General features: G+C 47.1%; 1 protein-coding gene across 1 annotated transcript in view; it reads right to left on the bottom strand.

The window, feature by feature from the left end:
• The window catches only part of LOC144829431 (hypoxanthine-guanine phosphoribosyltransferase), an 887,535-nt gene that overhangs the window by 376,605 nt on the left and 492,682 nt on the right, over positions 1–18,248 (bottom strand). The window lies entirely within an intron of this gene.

The following is an 18,248-nucleotide window of genomic DNA, read 5'->3' as shown; positions in this document are numbered from 1 at the left end:
GACTATCTTATTCCTTTAACACGTTTATTTTTATCTGTACAGTCAAGCTGAGGAAAGGTGGGGGTGAAAAGCATGGGGAAAGATGTTTCAGAACTTGCAAAACATTCTTTTGCACTTTACATTCTGTGACCGCACCCCCTACCCCCCCCCCCACCCCACCCACCAACTTGGTTTCTCATGTTAGTTTTATGTGGTCCATGTGAGCAGATTGACTTGGCATTTTACATGTCATTGGTATTCAAATAAATAGGATAAAATACATACTGCGAATAACTGACTTCACTTATAAATTAAGGAGTTCGGTTAAGGGGCATTATTACCCAGTGTCTTTTAGGATTTCATATATGATACAGTCAGGGCCTAAAAGAATATTTCTGGAGCGGGTACGAGGGACATACTGATTCTGATGAATTGGCAGAGCTAACCAAACTTAACCCACCTTGAAGTAGCCCAAATGAAGTCATTAACTCCGTCCCAATCATTTGATTATCTTGATGTTAGGAAAGTAGAAATTCAGGAGTGGTTCTAGAATATCAGCTAAGTCACAAAATGAAAAAAATCACTTACCTTCGGTAATACTTTGTCTGATGGATACTTACCTGACTCGCGGATGGAAAACCTTAAACACATCTGAAATTCATGCAGCGAACTAGTCTTAAGCAGTCAGTCATCAAAGTATGCAAATACATACACCCTTGACCTCCAACGACCAGTTGCGAACATTTCCATCACTTTCATCAAAGCATGGGGAGCAGAGGTAAGGTCGAAGAGCAGCACAGCATACTGAAAATGTTACGACCCCTCTGTGTACAGCACATAGGATTTGTGAGAAAACAGGATTGGTTTACTAAAGTGTGCATCCTGCAAGTCAGATGTACCATTCAGTCTCTAAAGTCTAGAGAGCAGGGGATTTTTACCAGAGTGAGCATTGTGAACTTGTCTTTTTCTCAAAAAGGACATTCAGTGCCAGTACTCCAGTATAGGTCTGAGGCCTTAATACTACATCAGCATGAAGAAATTGCACGAGCAGCATCCCTCTCTGTGATTGTCCTAACTTGTAGAGGGTGTGACACATGTTCATCATATTAGCTCCTCTTTGAATACATGCTTCAAACATAACTTTATTCGATTGTTTAAAAGCAATCATAAAAGTGTACATAAAAAACATTTCATAAAAGCATAAATAACAAAAGTTTCAGGGAACTGAAACTTTTGTTATTTATGCTTTTATGAAATGTTTTTTATGTACACTTTTACGATTGCTTTTAAACAATCGAATAAAGTTATATTTGATTGAATACATGCTTCTTAATTACAGTGGCCAGCGCTAGTACCTGTGTGAATGCTGGGTGAATGCTGTGCCTGTGAATTCAAGATGAGAGTTGTGCCAGTGTGAGAGCAAGTTGTGCGGCGTGCCTGTCAGAGTACAAAGTGAGTGGTGTACCATGTCATCTATGCGTAGCAGCTGCACTTTCCTCTGCCCAGATCAATCCATCTGTTACGCTGTCTGGCCTATCACCAAACCGGTTCTATCCTGGCGCCGTCAGCCCACCTCAGATTCCCCTCCTCCTTAGAGAGAAGCAACCTGTGGGCTTCTTGTGCTCTGCAGCATCTAGAATTAGCATGACCCCCAGATCGGACCTAGAAACCCCTAGCAGACACTGTAGGGTTCTGTACCATGGTCTCAGCACTAAACTTGTTAATCGTCAAGCCAGAAAACTCCACGTTGCAGCTGTCCCCTGGGGCACCGCTCATCCAGTAAAGTGGGGGCCGCTCGGCCCCCACGCACACATGGCTGTGCCCGGCCCCTCCCCTTGCCCAGTCCTGATTGGGCACGCGTCCCGCCTTGCCCCGGAAGCAGTTTTGCGCTTCCGGGGCAAGGGGGCAGGACCGTGCCAGCTGTGGGGTTCAAGAGCCTGGGGAGCGCGGGAAGCGGCCTCTTTGTGCCCGCGCTCCCCAGGCTCGCTCCTTGCCCCGCGGTGGGCACACTAATTTTCTTTTTTCTGTTTCAGGTGTCGAGGGTCCAGTGGGAAGCGGCGCGGGTCCTTTGGAGCGGCCGGTGCGGATACTGAACAAGCCGAGCGGAAGCCTCTCCGTGGTCGAGGTGGCCAAGACCGAACAAGCCGAGCGGAAGCCTCTCCGTGGTCGAGGTGGCCAAGATCCCGCGGGGAATATTCTGATGAGGTGTCGTGCGGCCAAAGCAGGACGGCGGTGGTAACGCCGAGTCGCGAGAGCCAGCCAGCGGGACACGAGGTATTGTGCGGGGCGGGCGAAGGGCGGTGCATGGGCTCAGGGTCTGCCGCACAAAACGGGGACGGCGGTGGTTTACCGGCAGGTTGGTCACACAGCTCATCTCGTTGCGCAACGGTAGCGCGTCTGACTCCAGATCGGAAGGTTGCGTGTTCACAACCAGGCTTGGTAATTTTAAAAACAAAGCGAAGCACGGTCAGCTAGGGCAGCTAGCGGATGGGAGACTAAAGTGTGTATAAATAAGAAATCGACTGCTGAAGCAGTTTGTTGGGGCTGTTAATTGCAGGCAATTGGGAAGGTTACAATTGAGGTTAAGCAGTTTGTTCTAGAGTGTACGAATTGGCAATTGATCTCGAGCTGAAGTGGTGTGAAGCAGGGACTTTGAGACAAAAGGTGTTTTGAACAATAAATCACAGTTAAAGCCAAAATTGTTATCATTGTGGGTTATATATATATATATATATATATATATATATATATATATATATTACCTACTGGCGGTCGCCAGTAGGTATATATAGTTAGGATTTTTTCTCTATGGGTTTTTTGAAAATTCTATGTCTAATAACTTTGGCGTTTGTGGACGGAATTGGCTGAAATTTTCAGGAAAATGGCACATTTTGTTTCTGAGCAGCCCCTGAAAATTTTGGGGGGGTTCGTCAAGGGGGGGCCGAGAAAAAAGGGGGGTCCCAAAACGCGTTTTTCCCATGTTAATTTCCATAGGGCGGTTGGCCTCACTTTTAGCCCGAACGGCTGAATGGATTTGCACGAAACTTGGCAAAATTGTAGGGACTGGTAGCCCGATGTGCCTTTTGTAGGTCTCAATATATGTGCTGCAGTGGATTTTGAGAAATTAACGTTTAAAAAAAGATATATATCTGTAACAGCGGACTGGGCAGCGGCCCAGGACGCGGACTTTTCGCGCAACGGAGCTTTGTGAAGCGAAGCTGATTGGTTCTCCGGCGTCTGTCAACATTCCAAATAGTCCGTAGCGGCCGCCATCTTGTCTCTCGGTAGGATCGAGAGACAAGAGGAGGCGAAAGCGAAGGGGCAAATGACCATAAGGGGGAATAGTAGATCCTCGCTGACCCCCTAGGTTTGATGTGGAGGTTTTAAAAGGGCCCCGCGGGGCAAAAAAAAAAAATAATAATAATAATCGAACGGCTGAATGGATTTGCACGAAACTTGGTAAAATATTAGGGACTGGTAGCCCGATGTGCCTTTGCTAGGTCTCAATATATGTGCTCCAGTGGATTTTGAGAAATTAACGTTCAAAAAAAGATATATATCTGTAACAGCGCTCCGCTTCGCGTACTTTTCGCGTTACGGAGCTTTGCGAAGCTGATTGGTTCTCCGGCGTCTGTCAACATTCCAAACAGTCCGTAGCGGCCGCCATCTTGTCTCTCGGTAGGATTGAGAGACAAGAGGAGGCCAAAGCGAAGGGGGAAATGACCATAAGGGGGCATAGTAGATCCTTCCTGACCTCTTAGGTTTGATGTACCATTTTGCCAAGTTTGGTGTAATTCCGTTCAGCCATTCAGGCTGTAGACGTATGTAAATGTCCTATGGAAAATTGCGTGGGGAAAACACATTTGAAAGTGTTGAAATTTAGAACCAATTAAAATGTTACTTTGGTTTTGTATTTGTGTGTGATGAAAGTTAATTGGTTATGTATATATGTCAAATGAGAGGAAACCACAGCCATTTTGTGATACTACTGTCTGAGGTACATTTGTGAGGAATTTTTGGTGGTGAATTTCTGGTGTTTGATTTACACAGTACTAACACTTTTCCTACTTTTGAAAAGGTGAGTTGCTAATTTGTAAGGGGAACTATGTTGTACACTTGAAGATAATTTGAAAAATGTTTTCTGTTATTTATTTGCAGTCCTTCTGTTATACTAAATACTTGATAAAGTTAGTTTTATATTATGTATTACTAAAAACGATAAATGAAAGTGATTATTTTTTTCTGCAATTTACAGCAAGCAATTTCAAAATAAAATGGCTCACAATGAAGAGACCGTGGCAATTTCTTTTGAATTGTCCACTACATTGATTGAAATTGAGAGCACCAATAATGAAACATTGTCACAAGGAGGACATGACTTGTATGATTCCATTAGATTGATTGAAATGGACAGCACCAAGAATGAAATATTGTCACAAGGAGATGACTTGAATGATTCCACTACGTTGATTGAAATTGAGAGCAGCAATAATGAAATATTGTCACAAGGAGGAGATGACTTGTATGATTCCATTAGATTGATTGAAATGGACAGCACCAATAATGAAATATTGTCACAAGGAGGAGATGACCTGAATGATTCCACTACATTGATTGAAATTGAGAGCACCAATAATGAAATATTGTCACGAGGAGATGACTTGAATGATTCCACTACATTGATTGAAATTGACAGCACCAATAATGAAATATTGTCAGAAGGAGGAGATGACTTGAATGATTTTTTTGATCAATCTCTTGATGGCGAATTTATCGAGTGTTTGGAGACGATAGAGTTACAAGAATCATTATTGCAGACTTTTCATGAGGACATTGCTGATGAGGACATGTTACTAGTTCTTTCAAATTTAGAAAATTCTGAAGAATAAATTTATATTTAGAAATCAAAAATTGTTTGAGACATTATTCATTTTTAATTTATGAGGTTGTAGCGAAGTGATTGTAGTATAAAATGAGACTTATAGTATAGAGTGCAACATTTTTATGTTACATGGTAAGTTTACTCATATTTACTTCCCTTCTGCCACTATATTATCTCCAATGTGTATTTGACATCTCTTCTTCATCTCCGGCCTCCTTTCTCTCACTGTGTGTCTCCGATGCATCTTATCGGTGCTATTTTGTGTAATTACAGAAGAGAGTAAAATAAAATAGTTCGGAACGTGAAAAGGGGGCAAAGTAGAGTACTCCTCACCCCCTAGGCCTTTTTAGGCGGTCCCAAAAGGATCAGTTTCTGCTTTCCTGAGAGATTATGGTATGAGTTCCATATACCACAATAACTTGCATTACAACATGCAAGATATCTATCTCCTATTACCAACTTTTGGAGATATTCGCGCTAAGCGCGAATATCTCCAAAAAGTAACACCTGCCCTGAGCAGTTCTTAGCCATGTTATCCAATGGGAGGTGGATAACATGGCTAAGAGCATAGCTCGGTAATGTATGAATATCGCTGAGTTTTTAGCGATATTCATGCATTGCGGCCGTTTATTATCGCATTTGTGATAAACCTTGATAATAGCAAGGTTTATCTTTGATAATTTCTGACGATGCTTAGCGGTAAAAAATTCGTTGGTAAGCATCGTTAGCGATAAATATCGCTTAACTTTGGTAATATGCCCCAACGTCTGTTAACGTTCGATTCGAAGGAAATGAGGAAGTGTTGAAAAACATTGTCTGCGCCATCTTGCCTTTTTTGAAATGCCACACTTTTGTCGTGCACGGCAGCCATTTTAGATGTCTTGACCAGACCCACTCTCTGCACGCTGTCGATTCGTAGCATGGCTCCTCACCCTCGCAAGCATCTTCCCCAGGCACTGGTCACCCCCGCTCTCTGTCTTATGCATGGGCAATAAACCTCCCCCCATCTGCGCTGCTCTTCCCTGAGAATCACACTCTGTGCCCGCCCGACACCTCCCTTTCGCCCTATTCACTACCGCACCCTCTGACACTCCTCTTCCTCTGTGTCCGATTGTCCAGGCTATCAGCTAGCCCTGCAGATGTAGTTTATGGCCTCAGCTGTAAAGAATCACCCCTCTTCAAAGGAGTTATAGTAGATCAAGGCCCACACCCGATGAGATCCGTCACACCACACGTGTTCCTACTATCTGAAAACTATCCTGTATTGTGATTGGGGAGGGGATCGAGCCTGAAGCGGAAGATTCCAGGAATGACTCTTTGTACATCAAAGTTTTTACAATTATGTCTCACATTAAAAATATATAGCACTCCAACAAAGTAGTAGGAATATAAAACTTTAATAACATATAAATATATACAACAAAACAAAAACAGTAAAAACATTTAAACAACGAAGAGACCGTGGCAATTTCTTTTGAATTATCCAATAGATTTATTGAAATTGACAGCACCAATAATGAAATATTCTTGTCAGTAGCGGTCTGTTGTGCGAATAGTTCCAAGGCAGCAGAACGCGCTGAAATCTAGATGGCACTAAAGTGATGTCTAGCAAGTTGCCGCCCAGCACATAACGGCGTGGGGCGCCGCGGGGGTGAGTGAGTCCAGTAGGCACCACAGCTATTCTTACCGGCATTGCAGAATTACTGCTGGGGACAATGCCTGTGCTGTAGCAGGGTCACAGCAGAAACAAAAAGGATTCTGTTGAAGATGTTGTTGGTTTTCAATTTGAAAACAGTTCTGGTGTCAACTGCTATGCTAATGTAGTGGTTAATGTTTTGTTTTCTCTAGAAAATGTAAAAGAGGGGGAGGCAGTCCAAAGTTCCGTTAAAAGGGCAAAGGAAAGGATCGGTGGTTTGAACTATCAGTCAAAAAGGGGAGGGGGTGCAACAATTTTTCCTACCGGGTCACACTGTGCTTTTACCGGAAGTGAGGTCTGCAGGATTCTAGTAATTCAAAGTGAGGCTGGCGCCGACGTCCCGCGAATACAGTTTCGTCACTCCACGGGTGATCATGGCAGTCATACCCCATCGGGGGTCGGAGACTCCCGCGGCTCCTCTAGAATCTTCAAGGTCGTGGAGGACTACGGTGGTGGAGTCAACCAGTGACCGGGCCATTTCTTTATGCTGGGCCCGCTCTTGCCAGGTCGACCGCCATTTTGAGAGTTCGGTAGCTACTGGCGATCGCGGGGTCAAATGAGCGGACGGGCTCCACCCTGCCGGGCGAGACGTTGCAGCATGGCCACAGTGGAAGAACTCTTTTCCGGGCGCCTGGAGCGCTGAGGGTGCAGCTGGGAAGCCTCCACTGGGGAGGCGGGAGAGGCCTGTTCGCACCGTCTCTCCCTCCCAGTGCACCCCACGGCGTCTCGCTTGATATTTGTTATGGCCGGACCAGGCGATGAGGACGAGGGGGGGGGGGTCGGAGGCATGTGCAAGACATCCCCCCCCAGGGTTGTTGCAGCAATTATACAAGAAAGAAGAAGTGTCCCGTCCGTCTTCGGGCCGGGCTTCCGGTAGATGTCGGCCGGACGCCCCTGGCTCTGGCCCCATGAACGGGTTTCTTGGTTTATCGGCTGCAGCCGGATCCCGTCGGCCTCGGCCCCCCGACCGTTGGTGGCCGGACCGGAAGAGCATGTGGCGGGACTACCTGCAACTCTCAAGGGCCACCGCGGCCGGACTGGGAGAGAGAGGGGAGGGTCGAGGAGACATTCCCCCCCCCCTGCAACTGTTCAGCGTTGTAAAGGCAATCCCCTGGCCGGGTCCCGCTGGTCTCGGCCTCTCCTCCGGCTACACCCTACGTTAGGATCTCCTGGCCGAGGCGTGGCAGCAGGACCTGCCTTATATGGGCTGCTCCCGGCTGGGCGTAGCCGGAACCCTGCTCCACCTTGGAAGTTTCCAGAGTGGGGGCGGATGTTCTACTGACTTGCATTTTCCCTAGTCTATCGATTTTTTTGGCGTGGCAGGCGGTGGGACAGCGAGGGGTGATTTGGTTTCTCTTACTGTTTTTCTGGTCTCTCACCAATGGCATATTTTAACGTTTTCTTGTTTCTAGGACATTAACAGGTTTTATCATTACGTTATGTTATCGTTTCTTTGTTCGTTGTTTAATAAAAGTTCATGTTCATCAGTGGCCTACTGATTTTCGTTTTCCTATTCTTTTCTTTCCAGGTTGTTTCATGCTAAAGTTTCTGTTAACAGGATACAGTGATCACTTCGTTATTATTGCATATGTCCTTTTCACTAGGGGTGCTCTCTGGTCGGGCCAGATGACGTATGTCTAGTAAATGGTCCGGGTGAAACAGGTGCATCAATCAGTGGGGAGTAGATAGGCATGACAGATTACAACGGGGGAGAAAGGTCCGCATTACGTACCCTTTCACTACTTGCAAAGATTTTCCTACGTTTATTTGCAAACAGGGAATACCTCCAAAAAGAACTAATTCCCAAACAGTCAATGTTCGGACAATCAATCAATCAATGAGGAATGAAATAGGTACGACGTGTTAAAGGCTTGCGTTACCTACCCTTCACTATCTGCAAAGGGAGAGAGAATATTCCTATTCTTCCTCGTTTGCAGGCAGAGAAGATCCTTAAGAGAACCAACTTCGAACAATTCAATGCTCGATTCAAACAATCAACAAGGGGTACTGTGAACACAAATGAACGCCGCTTATGTACATACGCATTGCTATTTTCAACAGGTTGTTCCTAATGTTTCTATTTTAGCGAGGTCAAAAAGAGATCCCATTAGTGGCCTACTGATTTTGCTCGATTCCTTTTGTTTTTTTACACGGTTTTTCGCTATCTGCAAAGACTAAACAGAGTATTGCGACTCTGTGCTTGTTTGTAAATAGAGAATGAACCAAAGAGAACAATCAATCAAATGGAGAGAGAAGCAGGCACGACGGATTACAAAGGGGGCAAAGGGCTGCGTTAACTACCCTTCACTATCTGCAAAGAGAGAGTACTCCTAATAGAAATGAGGGGTGGGGGGCAGCATTCAAAGCAGATCAGTGTGCATAAACACGAAAATGTTTTTACTTACCACGTACTTGACATTCGACAGCTTATGATATTTGCTATTAAAAAACCATTGAAATTCACTGAAAAAACCATAGGTTATAGACCATATATAGTTAGGAATTAGCATTTACAAAACCTTGAAAATTCACTGAAAAAACCATAGGTTATAGACCATATATAGTTAGGAATTAGCATTTACAAAACCTTGAAAATTCACTGAAAAAACCATAGGTTAGAGACCATATATAGTTAGCTGGACATTTTATTGACATAAAACCAATGAAATTCCATATATAGTTAGTTGCACTAACTATATATCGCGCACCCGCAATCCACTGCTGATGATGTCACATATTACATCATTCATGACATGGTCAGTGACATCACTGATGACATCACTGATGACATCTCAAATGACATCACTGATGACATCACTGATGACATCTCATTTGACATCAATGACCACATCACTGATGATATCATTCATGTGACAATACAATGCATCTCCTCACATTTTAATATAACCTCTGTTTCACCCAGTGTTAAAAAGAGTATAATTTTTGAAACCATTGACACACCAATACTAGTTACTACATACGCACTCACTGATTGCTACGTCTACACACACCTTCACTCATTCACCCATACAATCATTCATACATACAATCACTCATCTTTACAACACTATCATATGCACTCATACACCTATACAGACACTCACAGTCTGCCACTCATCCATGGAGTTACTTACACACCTAGTCAGTCCTGTAAAGAATCAATGAGACTTCCATTTTCTTGTCTATACAGTTAAACATAGAGCACCTTACATTTTCAAACATGTACTAACACATACTTAGTTTCTTATACAATCATTGATACAAGTACAGATTGATCTGCACAGAGTCACACACCTCCCAGCTAGCCACACACACACTCAGTCTCCCATACAAATACTTGGGCAATCAATCAATAACCCATATAGTTACTCATATAGCTACTGATCAACACATGCAGCAGTTTACAGAACAACAGACATAATGATGCACAAATTAAGACAGTTTAGTCACTAACCCATGCACTCAGTGAGACACATTTAATCACTCACTCATACATTCAGTCATGCACCTACTAAATCCTTCGTCCAGACACTTATACATCCACTAATTCTTCAATATGTAAGACATATTTTAACTTTACAGACTTATACAGTCACTGGATGTAGTCATCAGTGATGTCATTTGAGATGTCATCAGTGATGTCATCAGTGATGTCATCAGTGATGTCATTTGAGATGTCATCAGTGATGTCATCAGTGATGTCACTGACCATGTCATGAATGACATCATCAGCAGTGGATTGCGGGTGCGCGATATATAGTTAGTGCAACTAACTATATATGGAATTTCATTGGTTTTATGTCAATAAAATGTCCAGCTAACTATATATGGTCTCTAACCTATGGTTTTTTCAGTGAATTTTCAAGGTTTTGTAAATGCTAATTCCTAACTATATATGGTCTATAACCTATGGTTTTTTCAGTGAATATATATATATATACGCTGAAAATACTTGTGAGACAAGTCTGTATTACTGTATTTAATCGCTTTAACCCTGATTATACGTGACATTATCCCAGCCCGGGGGGCATCCTTGTTCAAGGTTTGATTAAGTGTCTCTTGAGATTCTATTTGGTTCTTACATTTCTCTCATCGTAGGTTGCGGGCAAAGGCCGGCGCAGACCAGATACCCGAGGAGCTCACGGGGGACGCCGGAATTTAAAGACCGATTGTGGACCAGTGTAGCCGAGGAGCTCGCGGTGGTCGGTGGACTACGAGGACGCGGGCAGGCCTGCATTTCACTGCTTCTGGCGGGCCGCTGGGCTTGAGTTCGCTCGCCTAAACACTCCAGGCTAGCTGGGGTGCGCTGTCACAGTCGCGTGGTGCCTACGGCCAGCTCGTGAGCCTCCAACTTGGTCAGGTACGGAGCACGGCGTGCTCATAAGGAACCTATTGTGTAGCGTAGGGGCAGGGCAACATGTCCGCTAGAAGAGGGGCAGGGAACAAGAGTGTTGAATTAATGTTTCAAAAAATGATGCGCAGGATGTCAGCAATTGACAAACGATGGGGGACGGTGGACAAGTTGGGTAAAACCGTGGCAGAATTAGGAGCGAGAGTGGATGCCCAGGCAGGCCCCTCGGGAAGGCCTAAAAGGACCATGGTGCCCCCCAAACCAAGGGGGGAATTTGAGACACCGCCCAAACGTGCTAGAGCTAAGAAAGTGGGTGGTCGCCTCCCCAGATCCGGTGAGGGTGGGAGGTCCCGAGTCCAGTCCATAATATACCCCCTGGGGCTCCTAGTGTGCCAATAACTATCCCCCCCGCCGCGGGGGGTGTTCCGGCCCCTGCCCCGCAGGCGCCACCAGTGAGTCTGCCACTAGCGCCTAGCGTGCCGCCGACTGCCCCAGCCCCCCTGGTTACTCCTCCTGTACCAGTCACGCCAGCGACCATCCCTGCCGCATCACCCGTTTCACCGGTCACCCCAGTACAGGGACCAGTGCCGCCCGAATTGGCAGCACAAATAGCGGCGGTACTTCCTTCGTTGGGAATTGGGGGAGTTTTACCTGCTGCAGCAGATCCCTCTGCAGAGGCCCAAAGATTGGTTGCACAAATATTGCTGGCTAGGGGGGGAATGGCATTCCGAGTGCACTGATTTCTCCCCAAACAGGTCCAGTGAACGGTGGTGAGGCGGTCAAGACAGTGGACGTTAAACAGCCTAACGAAAGTGGTAAGGAGGTAACACTGCCGGTGCTGGGCGAGGGCGCAATTCCCTCCAGGGGGGAGAGCTTAGCGCAACACGTATCTCAAAGTGTGAAGGAGTTAATCTGGGCAGACAAATATGTTAATATTTTTTCACTACTGATTGACAACAGGGAATGGGAATATGCGAAATCTCAGAAGGATATGATGTTGCCTAGTGAGTGGCGCTCACAACTGTACAAATTTAGGGTGGAAGAGACACTCGCCAACTGGATCAGGGCTTTTTCAGTGTATAGTGCAGTGATTGGGGAACGCTTCTCAGGTTTGCAAACTGTGATGGCCTGCTATCAGAGCAGGATTACAATGTACCATGAGAATCATGGAGGGGATACATGGAAGGAATATGACATAGCCTTCAGGAAATCAAGGGAGTTCAACAAGTCATTAGCTTGGGACACAGTCGATTCCATTTCCTGGCATTCACAGTTTGAGAAGGGTCAGGCCGCAAGCACTAGCACCTCTGGTAACAGGTATTCCCCCAGACCCCAGCAGCCCTTTCAACAACCCTTTCGACCAGCGCAAGGGGGGGAGTCGGCCAACAAGTCCAGAAGTGGCTCAGGCGGGAAGGGAGTGTGCTGGGATTTCAATAGGCGGACGTGTAACAGGGGTCCGGGCACCTGCAAGTTCAGGCACGCGTGTAATTTATGCGGCCACTCGTCCCACCCAGAGAGCACATGCAGGTCAAAGGGCAATGGGGCCGGGAACAGAGGGAGGAGAAAACCTGAATAGCAGAATTCAGCCCCCGGTGATGCATTCCCCTATATTGGTGACGGCTATGATTCCCTGGCTCAACAGATACCCTAATCACAATGCCGCTAGGACGTTACAGGAAGGTTTCACGCATGGTTTCCGGATTCCCGCTGGGGGGTACACCGGGGCACCACAGTGTAAGAATCAGTACAGATGAATCCCAAGGTGGTAGCGGACGAAATTGAGAAAGAACTGCGCCTGGGCAGGGTAGCGGGGCCCTTTTCTGACATCCCTGTGCATAATTTTGTGTGCTCACCTTTAGGAGTGGTTCCTAAGAGAGAAAAGGGCGAGTTCAGGCTAATACACAATTTGTCAGCACCCAAGGGCATATCTTTGAATGACGCCACAGATGAATCTATTTGTAGTGTGAAATATGCATCCTTTGATCAGGCAGTGGAAATGTTGAGGAGTTTGGGTCCTGGGGCATTGATGGCCAAATCAGACATTGAGTCAGCCTTTAGGCTTCTCCCAGTGCACCCGGCGGACCAGCGCCTGTTGGGATTTGCCTTTGAGGGTAAATACTACATGGATAGGTGCATGCCCATGGGCTGCTCGATTTCATGTGCATACTTCGAGCAATTCAGCTCTTTCCTCGAATGGGTCTTCAGACAATCTACAGGTCACCAGTCGGTCATGCATTACCTAGACGATTTTCTTTTCCTGGGCCCGGCTGGCTCTCGGGAGTGCGCGTGGGCATTGCAGGAATTTTGCGTGCTCATGCGTACTTTTGGGGTGCCGCTAGCGCAGGGGAAAACGGTGGGGCCATTAACGTGCCTAGAATTTCTGGGGATTGAGCTGGATTCGAGGGAGGGATGTTTCAGGTTACCCAAAGAAAAGATCCAAAAATTCAGGACAACGCTGGAACTATGTTTGCAGACTAAGAAAGTCACCCTACAATTGTTGCAGCAGACAGTGGGTCAGCTAAACTTTGCATTGAGAGTGATTCCCATGGCACGCCCGTTTTCCCGCTCAATTGCACAAGCCATGAAGGGTCTGCGGGAGAAACATCATCGAACACGGCTCTCTGTTGAGGTTCGCCAGGACATGCGAATATGGATGGCATTCCTGGAGGATTTTAATGGAAAGATTCTGTGGGGCGCCCCCGCGTTGTCCTCGGCGGAGTTAGGTTTATGGACCGACGCTGCAGGCAGTGTGGGGTTTGGCGCGATCCTTGGCAAGAAATGGGTGGCACAGAAATGGCCAGGATGGTGGGAGGAGAGCGGACTGACAGCAAACATTGGATTCCTGGAGCACTTCCCAATCTGGGTGGCATTGAAAGTGTGGCCGGAGGAATTGGCCAATCACTCTGTAATTTTCTGGTCGGATAACATGACTGTGGTGGAATGCATCAACCAGCAGGCGGCGAGGTGTCGCTTCATTCTGCGCCTGTTAAAGGAGATTGTGCTGTGTTGCATGAAACTGAACATACATTTCAGGGCCAAACATGTCCCGGGGGTCTTGAATAATGCAGCTGATGCCCTTTCTCGCTTTAAGATGCAGGTATTCAGGGAACACTTACCAGCTGCAGAGGCCTCCTCAACTCACTTCCCAGCGACTCTCTGGCAGATTGGTGCCCCCAACTACAAGACCTCGTGGCAGCCAGCTTAGCGCCAAAGACAAAGACAGCTTATGAAGGGGCGTTCAGGTCTTATTGTGATTATCTGGGGCATGATTGGGAGAGCAAGTGGGATCGGGAGGCTAGCTTCAATGGGTACTTGTCCACCTTACACAGTGAGGGGCGCACAGTGGCGACAGCTAGCAGACACAAAGCAGCGGTATCCTTTTTCGCGCGCGCCAGGGGTGTCAGGGATCCAACAAACAGTTTCCTAGTACAGAAAGCACTGAGAGGATGGCGGCGCTTGCAACCACCCACCGCTGACGTCAGGAAGCCAATAGGCTTTGACCGCTTGTCAGCATTGCTCCTCGCCCTCCAGGACACATGCAGTTCTACGGCCGAGGTCGGGTTGTTTAGGGCCGCTTTCACTTTGGCATTCTATGGGGCATTCAGAGTAGGCGAACTGGTGGCAGCCAACAAGCTAGACAGGGAGGGTGGTCTCCAGTTGCGTGACGTCACCATAAGGGACAACACAATGCATGTTACCATTCGGAAATCCAAGACTGATCAGGAGTCCAGGGGTCAGATCTTGGTTTTACACCGGGCACCAAATAATCCATGCTGCCCAGTGTCACATGTGGAAGCATTAATTAGGCAGCGAGGAGCGGGACTTAAGGGAGCATTGCTCATGCATTTGGACGGTACCCCTCTGACCAGGTTTCAATTCCAGAGAGTATTGGACATGAGTATCGCTAAAACAGGTGGCGATCACAGGGAATTTGGGACGCACTCCTTCAGGATAGGGGCAGCCACTGAAGCCACTGCAAGGGGGTTGAATGTCAGTAATGTGAAAAGGATTGGGAGATGGTCTTCCAATGCCTATAGGCGGTATGTGCGGTTGCACATGTTGTAAGGCTTTGTCACCACCCCGCTGACGCTTGTGTTTTGTCTTGTTTAACTTCCAGTTTCTCGGGCCTGTGACGCAGGACGGAAACTAATGATGGGACACCAAGCTCGACCATCAACATCCAGGCAACGGCAGGAAGACACACGGAGGACGACTGTAGTATGGGTAGTCGGTCATTCGTATGTTAAACGTGCCAAACCAATTTTTCTTGCAGGGGGGGGTAGACGGAGGGCAGAGTACGCGGGTGTCGATATCTCCTTCCACGGCAGGGGGGGGCTCCGCCTCAGTCAGCTTAAAGGGTTCATGTCAGAGCTTCTAGTAAGGTACACCTCACCACCTTGAGTGATTATCTTACACCTGGGCGGGAATGATCTGGTAGATTTGGGCAGAAGGGTCCTGTTGGAGGAAATCATCTCAATGGCAGGATGGCTGGCAAAACAGATACCGGACTGCACCATAGTGTGGTCACAATTGATACCAAGACTGCAGTGGAGGGGGGGGTGAATCAGTCAGGGTGTTGAACAACTAGTTAAAGAGGGTCAACAACAAAATAGACAAGCTATTTCGGACTCCTTACTTACAGAGCATACCTCATGGCTGCATTTGGGGAGAACAGTTCTATCTACGGGATGGGGTCCATTTGACGGAGTCAGGGAATGCCCTTTTCATAAGGAACATCGTTGCATGGGTTGAAGGTTTTGCCGGTAAGATATGACCTTCCAGTGTAGGTTTTGTGGGGGGGCCAGATAGTCGGTCAACTATGCTAGCCTGTGGCGGTACGGTCATAATCGGTGAGCAGCAATTTAAGGTCCTTAGGTGGGGGCGGCCCCATTCACGAAAGGGGTTGCCCAGGGGGAGGGGCCATTGGTCTCTCCCAGAACTTCAGGGGCAGGATATCCGCTTGATTGGGTGCGGGGGATGGGAGTCAACGCTTTCCTCAGGCTGGTAGCCACCCCACACATACACTATGCACTATGACGCTAAGGGCGCGAGTGTAAGGGCCCTCCTGTTATGGTTAAATGGAGTTCACCGAGCGCACGAGGGTAAACGGGCCCTTCTCGCGCATGCGCATCTCGGACGTGAGAGCGTAGCTGGGTAAAAGGATCTGACACCGGTTAGCGACCTTGCCGCAAGACAAATTATTAGTAAATGCTAATTTAATATCAGGATGTTAGATTCGGTTAGAAACACGCTGTATTAGAGATTTGTTAAGGTCAGCCCATCATACCTGTCAAAATGGATGTAAATCTAATGTTCTGAAGTTTTGCATTTTTAATAATTATGTAAATGTTGATTTTATCAATTTTTAATTTTGTTTCATATTTTAATAAATACGGCCGGGGAGTCTCGGGCTCGAGGCTCCCCGTCTTCCAAAGAAAATGCTTTGTTAGAAGTTTGAATATGTAACGGTGTTCTGCATGTTATGGCGGGGGGTGGCCGGCAGTCACAGACCATGAGGAAAGTGGGGGCCGCTCGGCCCCCACGCACACATGGCTGTGCCCGGCCCCTCCCCTTGCCCAGTCCTGATTGGGCACGTGTCCCGCCTTGCCCCGGAAGCAGTTTTGCGCTTCCGGGGCAAGGGGGCGGGACCGTGCCAGCTGTGGGGTTCAAGAGCCTGGGGAGCGCGGGAAGCGGCCTCTTTGTGCCCGCGCTCCCCAGGCTCGCTCCTTGCCCCGCGGTGGGCACACTAATTTTCCCCACCCTCCATCCCTTGGGTCCAGAATTCTGGTAAGGCCTTTTTTGGTAGGTATACGGTACAATGAGCTGCAATGTCATATGTATAAAGGTTTCTTCCTTAGGCCTTTTTTCCCGCGTTTACAGGCAACTTGGATGTTTATTTTCTGTTGCATTAACTATTTTTCCTTAGGCCTTTTTTCCTTCTTAGATTAGAATTGTCGTATTTATTGTGTGTGTCTGGCGGTAAGGTCATAATCGGTGAGCAGCAATTTAAGGTCCTTAGGTGGGGGCGGCCCCATTCACGAAAGGGGTTGCCCAGGGGGAGGGGCCATTGGTCTCTCCCAGAACTTCAGGGGCAGGATATCCGCTTGCTTGGGTGTGGGGAAGGGGAGTCAACGCTTTCCTCAGGCTGGTAGCCACCCCACACATACACTATGCACTATGACGCTAAGGGCGCGAGTGTAAGGGCCCTCCTGTTATGGTTAAATGGAGTTCACCGAGCGCACAAGGGTAAACGGGCCCTTCTCGCGCATGCGCATCTCGGACGTGAGAGTGTAGCTGGGTAAAAGGATCTGACACCGGTTAGCGACCTTGCCGCAAGACAAATTATTAGTAAATGCAAATTTAATATCAGGATGTTAGATTCGGTTAGAAACACGCTGTATTAGAGATTTGTTAAGGTTAGCCCATCATACCTGTCAAAATGGATGTAAATCTAATGTTCTGAAGTTTTGCATTTTTAATAATTATGTAAATGTTGATTTTATCAATTTTTTAATTTTGTTTCATATTTTAATAAATACGGCCGGGGAGTCTTGGCCTCGAGGCTCCCCGTCTTCCAAAGAAAATTCTTTGTTAGAAGTTTGAATATGTAACGGTGTTCTGCATGTTATGGCGGGGGGTGGCCGGCAGTCACAGACCATGTGCTCCGTAGCGCTCCCCTCCCTGTGAGCAGTGTATCAACTCCAATAGAAGAGTTGTGCTTGTGTGTGGTGCGCCTGTATGAGTGGTGGGTGAGCGGCATGTCTGAATGAATGCAGGGTGAGACATGTGTTCCTGAACAAGTCTAGGGTATGCATTTGTAAGTAAATGGTATTGTGCTTGTATATTAAGCACTGCCCCTGTTTGAGATCAGGATGAGCAGTTTTGCTAGGAGTGCTGCGTGATAAGTGTGCCTCCAAGTGTAGCATCAGCATTGTGCCGGTGTTAATACATGGGTAAGCATTGGACCTGTATGAGTGTAGAGGGAGCATTTTGCCTGTGTGAATGCATGGGTGAACATTGTGCCTGTACTGATGCAGGGAGAGCATTGTGCCTGTGTGCATGCCTGGTGGGCATTGTGCCTGGTTGAGTGCAGGGTTAGAAATGTGCCTATGTGATTTCAGGGTGAGAGGTATCCCTATGTGAGTGTAGTGCAAGATGCGTGAGTCGTGACTGAGTGCAGGATGAGGTGTGCTTGGTTGAGTGCAGGCTGACTGTCAGACTTGAAGCGGTGTCTTCATGAGTTTGCAGTGAGCAGGGTGCTTGTGTGTTAAAGTCTGCTGCACTGGTCAGTGTTCGGAAATTGAAAAAAAAGCATTTTTACAAGATTTAAAACATACGCA

Source organism: Lissotriton helveticus, chromosome 4_1 (genome assembly GCF_964261635.1).
Source record: "Lissotriton helveticus chromosome 4_1, aLisHel1.1, whole genome shotgun sequence".
Lineage (NCBI taxonomy): Eukaryota > Metazoa > Chordata > Amphibia > Caudata > Salamandridae > Lissotriton > Lissotriton helveticus.
This window is presented reverse-complemented; position numbering and strand designations above follow the sequence as displayed.